The sequence below is a fragment of the Crinia signifera genome, chromosome 1, assembly GCF_055691185.1.
Source record: "Crinia signifera chromosome 1, ASM5569118v1, whole genome shotgun sequence".
Taxonomy (NCBI): Eukaryota; Metazoa; Chordata; class Amphibia; order Anura; family Myobatrachidae; genus Crinia; species Crinia signifera.
Window position 1 is genome coordinate 81,055,447 of NC_139217.1, and position 6,827 is coordinate 81,062,273.

A 6,827-nucleotide genomic window follows, 5' to 3' on the forward strand; every position below is an offset into this window, starting at 1 on the left:
CCATGTAATACTAGGAGCAGGGACGTCATTCTTGGCCTACATGCTGACTGTTACATTTCGGCAAGCTGTAAAGCAGATAGGATTTCCTTCACACTGATTTCTATTCCATTAATCATTTCCATTTCCTGCCCTATCACATGACATCATCTGCCCTCACATCACTGCACAGATCCCCTAATGCTGTATAACTGGTGAAAAAGGGACTCCAACACCTAGAATGTAATGGAAGGCTTAGACAAACTGGACAAATACATTTGCTGCATATACAGTACTAGACCAGAGTGTCTAACTCTTATGGGGTCTACTACACACAGGGGATTTTGCTGAGAGATCTGAACAATGCTAGCTCCTTCAGTAAGAGTGCTCAGCACACAGCGATGTGTGCTGAACGATATGTCAGGGCCAGTGTTCTCTAGTGACCGGCGATCTAACTAGATTTATCCGTATGGGGCCTTGCATTGCTATAGCTATGGCCCCTATACACAGAGCGATGTAGGGGCATTTTCTAAGCGATCTAGTCAGATGCTGACATTGCTCTGTGTGTAAGCCCCTTAAGGGAGCCTACACACAGGCGATTTTAGCACTATTTCTAAGCGATTTGTCCAGATAGGAGCAGCAGTGGCTATAAGCAGGGCAGCAAATAGCTCTGCCGGGACCTGGTACTATGTGGGGGTGTGGCCAACTCAATAATGTGTGGCCAGGTCCCCTCTGTGCGAAAATGTAAACCAGCCTGTGCTCGGCACAGAGGTTTCTGTACCAAAAGTATTGTGTCGCTATGGGTTACGTGAGTGGGACTCCCCCGATGGGTCCCTCCAACATGCCTGGCCCCAAGTAAAGAGTACCCCCTCCCCCATCCTTCTCCGCACCACTGGCTATAAGGTTGGAGAATAGGGTTGGAGCAGGTACCCACTAATAGCCTTGAGTCCTGTTGGAGAAAGTGCACTATATAAATAAATCTTACTTACACTACCTGGGCATTTTTCATGTTGGGCATACTGTAGTTAGGTGAGTGTTCCACAAGTGCACAGAATCAGTCTCCTTTCAGTGTGGGTTGTATCTCCAGGTCATATAAATGCTATATAATAGTCACATGTGTAATTACTTAGGTATGGCTTTAATATCATCTTTCAAATAAGAGGCTCTCATCTTGCTCATCCTTTTTGTACTGTATCGCATAGAATCGCATGCACTTTTGTAGTATAGTGCGATGCGAAGCGATGCGATTATTGGCACGCCCCCACCCGCTGCCAGTCACCTCTTCTCTTCCGCGCCAGGCTGTCACGCGGAGGAGAAGGAGCTCCCAGCACTTCCGGCAGTAAGGTGAGCTGCAGCACTGGGAGAGGCCCCCGGGTAGGAAAGCACGCCGCCCCGTACATAATCACACAGCTCTCCCTTATATCCTTTACCTCAGGAGCATTTTTTTCTAGATACAAAACGTTTAAAACAACTTTATTTATTGTTTTAATTATGTGGACATTAGCAGAAATAAAGTTCTTGAACTTGCAATAAAAAAATAGGTTAAAATCTGATCAAATCAAATCGCATCTGAGCTCATCGGACGCATCAAAGTACAAATTGCATCCAATCCAATTGGAAAGGATTGCATACTGCAAGAAAAAACTTGTATAGTCAAAATCAAATCAAATCAAATAGGACCAAAAAAGTGTAGCGTGTATGGGCACCATTAGGGTCAATTATGTGGTGAGATGCAGGATTCACTTCTGTTTGTCCACATTTTTTATTTTTGGGAGGTGCTAGCACTGGTTTTGCCTAATACATTTACCATACTTTGGTTCTCACGTCTCTTGCTGCGGCGGTTAGATGTCACAAAGCCGATCTCATAATCAGTGTGGCTGCGTTGGATTTATCAGCGAGTAGACAGGGAATGGGGTACTCCACGATGTTACATCACCTGCAGTTTTTACGCTGCTTTCTCAAAATAATTTATTTATTTTGTATTTTTCACAGTTTATTTATATTTTATTTCTTTTTTATTTTTCATATTTTTGGTTTTGCTTATTATTGTGTTTTTGTTTGTTTTTCTATGGGAAACAACTGATATAATGATATATTGTTAATAAATAATATATATTTTTTAACTATTGGTTTTATGTTGTCTAGCGCCACTTAGAAGTATCTTTAGTTTACAAATATTTTGGAGATTGGCATGTGTCCACTATTGCGGCAGCTGATCGACACAACTATTAGCCCACTAATTGCTCCAGCGCCTATGACATTTTTTTTTCTCTTTTTTATAATTTGAATTGATCCTGGACCACCAAGCCAGGGTGCCCCAACAAGTTCCCTGAGGCACCCCAGGGTGCCATGGCACACAGTTTGGGAACCACTGCCCTACAGTATACTGACCGGACAACTGTGGAGCTGAGTGCAGCAGCCGGTAACCATTACGTCCAGGACAGATTCAGTCAGCAAGTGATAAGACCTAGCATACATTAGCACCGAAACTCTAACATGAATCACCTGTTTTAGCCTGATGGATGATCGTGCTGCCCTGTCCACTACTGTCCACAGTGTGAGGAAACCACGTCTGCCCAAGTTATGTTTTTATTGTACATGTAGCAACATGAACAGTAGTTCCTCCCTGCCACACACAGATCCTGGAAACTGATTTATACTTCATTAAATGGTACAACCTGCAAATATATATACAGTATTAGGCTGTGTAACTGGAGCATAACAAGAACGATGCATGCATTATTTTCCACGCAGGGACATCATGGCATGTTCTTATGAATAACGTGTGTTATTTTCCGTTATATGTAGATAACCCTTTTAACCCTTTGTGTGCTAAGTTAATTTGTCAAAATTGGTGTGAAAATTGGCAAGCAAGCATTTTTATTCATCATAATGACCTGTAATGTTTATAAGAAATATAATCATTTTTTTTTTTACACATTTTCTTATTTGAATTTATATAACAAATGTGAGCGGCGCTGGAATTTTAGCGGATATTTTGAACATCTCTCACAGAGATATTGGCACTCAAAGGGTAAAGAACACGAGAGTAGAGTTTAAAAATTATCCAAAGTCATACCCTGTCTGTCTGCCACTCCCCTATAGAATGTAAGGTCTCACGAGCAGGGCCCTCTCCCTTCATGTGCTTTTCTATCTCTTACTTGGATGACACCAAATCCTGCTGTTTTCTGCCACGCTGATACTTATTCCAGTATCCCCTGTTGATGCTGCCTCTCGACACGCTATGTATATGCACCCTGTACTTGTCCTCTACTGTATTCAACTGTTAAGTCCCTCCATACACTAATCAGTGGTATCGCATGCAGCCTCACCTCAGCAACTGCCCGCTGATACATTGTGTGAGGTCCTTTAGCATACACTGTATCGTATGCAATTCGCAGCAAGTGCTGGCTAAACCGTTAGACTGCTTTTTTTTATACTGCGATTTAGAATTCAATTTGAACACACACCTACCCCTACCTTACTTCCCCAACTTTTCACCTGTTCAGGAGGCGTGAAAATAAATTTGCAATACAACTATGTTGAATTATCACCCACATTTGTTTAGTCAATTGAATAGCGACTTTTTTGTGTGAACACTTTTTGCTTTTTTTCCCTGAAACTCAATGGCACGTACTTTTGTTGTTAATAACAATTTTTACATCATGTGCCATAGTTGATTTGGATGCTAGTAAATGTTAGGTGCTGTGAAATAAATACATTGACAATGATTTAAAATGTGTTTTGGTAAATTAAACAGAATTTTTTTTTTATATGAAATAGGTCCCAGTTGTTTTTGTTTAAACAATGGATTATATGTGCACTACAGTGTTCGTTGAATGGTTTGAAATGACATTGCGCTGGCCTCAGGTTAGTGGCCGGGCCACATCCAGTAACTGGAAACTTTGTTGACCACTTGAAATGAGCAAACAAGGATGTATTAGGAAGAGTAATGAGGTAATTAAAGAACTTTTCCAGCAATAAATGTGAAAGGTAATATTTGAGAAAGCGGATCTGTAGCAAAGTACAAACCTCTGGAGCAAACGTGATGCATTTACTGTCAAAGTTGAAATGGAAGGCCGTGACCACAGCCCCGTCAGGGAACTTTATCAGAGTCCTTCCAGACCAAGTGACATGTAAATGATTGGCTAAATATTGGGAATAAGTGTGGTCCTCGGGGCACAGCATGTAGTCAGGGCACAGCGAGATATCGGGTGTCTCTGATGCCTCATGTTTGCCAAAGAGTATTAGAATCTCTTCTATTAATTCCTTTGTTTTCTGCTTAAAGCCCCTCTTTACAAATTTGTTGTATATATACACCTATGACAATTTCTCATTTTTTTCTCTCTGAGGCTTGATACATCTCCTCTGGATCTTAATAAATAAATGAAAAAACCTATTTCTTAATTTTCTTTACTAATGTTCCTCATTAGCCCCAGTACACAATGGTCTCCAATTTATTGTCATACATTTTATTCCTGATTTCTGTATAAAACTAACCACATATTAGGATGTTTCTATCTTCTTATGACATAACACATGGCCCAAATGATTAAATAAAAATGTACAGTAAGTAGATCTCCATAATTAAAATGTTTAGCAAGGGTGTTTCAAGTGCTTATCAAAAGGCTTGTGGTTATACAGAGTTGTGTGAATATGTACGCCTGTTTTTAGACAGATCTATAGCACCAAGGATAGATCTAAAATAAGTGTGTACTCACAATGGTGATGTTTGTGAAAACAGGTGTACTGAGAGTGGCAGCTGCACAGATGTTCACTACCGTACCTCCCAACTGTCCCACTTTTCGCAGGACTGTCCTGTTTTCTTGCGATGTTCCTGCGTCCCACCGCGGGCCGGTAGTGTCCCGGGGGCGACGATTGGGATCCCCCCCGTCACCCGTTAATAGATGTTGTGCGCATGATCCCAGCGTCTACTTCTGCAGCCTGAGGGGCTGTTGGCATGGCCATCAGCTCACAGTGGCTAAAATGGGGCTGTGGCCTCCCGGGAGCATTGCAAATATAGGCCATGCCCCTTGTCACTAGGTCACACCTCCAAAATTCTGGGTGCACCAAACGCGTAGTGTCCCACTTAACATTTGCCCAATTTTGGGAGGTATGGCACTTCCCTTTAAATCAACAGTATATTCACATTAAGGGGGTGATTCAGGTTCGTTTGCTAATGGACAAAACCATGTGCACTGCAGATGGGGCTGATGGGACATGTGCAGAAAGAGTTATATTTGGTTGGGGTGTGTACTGCAAATTGCTAACGATATTGCAGTGTAAAAATATTCAAATCTAACTATCTCTTTACGTAATGTTACGTACAGAGAGAGTTCGATTTGGATATTTTTACACTGCAATATAGAAAGCAATGCATCTGCCACACGCGTTTCGTCATAGGACTTTGTCAGTGGGGTGACGAAATCCTATGACGAAACGCGTAGGGACGTGGCCTGTGTGATGCACTGTGTGCCGCTGGAGATCGAGCTGTGTGGCTGCTCTTGCTCAAAGACGCTGAGGTTCTGGGTTCCGGAATTGACATCATGCTCCTGGAGCAGTGAGAGTTCCCGTGAGTGAGCTACAAGTTTGTGCCAGTGGTTATTTTATATATATCTTGTGGTAGCCAGCCCACACCGGAGGAACACCTCGGGTAACCTCTCGCCACGGGCGGTTCCTTGTGTCACGGTCTTGACGCCATTTTCTGCATCAGTTTCTTTCTTAGTTTCTGCCGAGTTCTTCTAATTTTTGTGTAATACGGGATATGTTGCACGTCATTTCTGTCACCTGGCGGTTCAATGTCTCAATTGGGTCTGGTCTGGCTGGGGCCTTGGTGATAGGTTTCACCACCATTGCTGCTGGGTTTCCTTCCCCAGGTGATGCAGGAAGTCGTCTCCTCCTTGCGGTCGATGTGGGAGTCTCTGCACGATCCGAGTCTGACATCGTTGTAGCCTGTTCGTGGACGCCAAGTGTGATGTCGTCAGATTGCGTGGAGGTGTGTGGCCGTTACCTGATGTTCCCGTTCTCCTCTAGGCACTGCTTGGCTGCGACCTGCCTGCTTCACTCGCCTGCAATTCAGAGGGCGGAGGGACAAGGGCACCCCGGGAAGACAATACCCCAAAACAACCACACAGAATGGTCACCACACGTGAGGACGGTGATCAAAATAATTTATTTTGCAGCAAAAAGGACCGTGGATCACCGCTATGAAAGGAGTTAAACAATGCAATGACAATTGGCAGTTTATGAATAAAGATCTAAAGAATGTTCCACCTATGTGATATACCCATACACCAAACAATAATGGTTTTTCAGTGTTCTAATAGAACATTTGTTTCTTGTTACTCAAACATAACCAAGCTGTACCATTATCTCCATTCACTGTGGTGTGACATACAGGATAAGTTTCCTGATTGATAACTATTTCAGATAACTAATTGCTGCATCCCCCAACTTGATTAATGGGAAGAAATGAGGATGTTTTGTCATGTTCTCCTCGCACCCACAGAATCTCCCTAAGCCATGGTTTAAGGAAGCCTCCATGTTTATAGTATGGGAAGAGTGGAGATGGACTGGTGACAATGTTCTACATGGAAAACACTCAGGAACACAATTTCCTCTTCCTCCGTCAGGGTGGCATACTTAGTGCGCCCACCAGGAAGACCTTGCTTGTAGCTGCTGACAGTGGTGAAGAAGTATGCTGTTTGTTTTTACAGAGAGTGTTAACGAACAAATGAGAATTAATTAATTAGGATGCTCAGGAGCCAAGCTGTGCATGTCAATGGAGGAAGAAGGGGCAAGCAATCATTGCAATCACTGTGCTTTGCTAGGGTCAATTTGTTTTTGTTTTT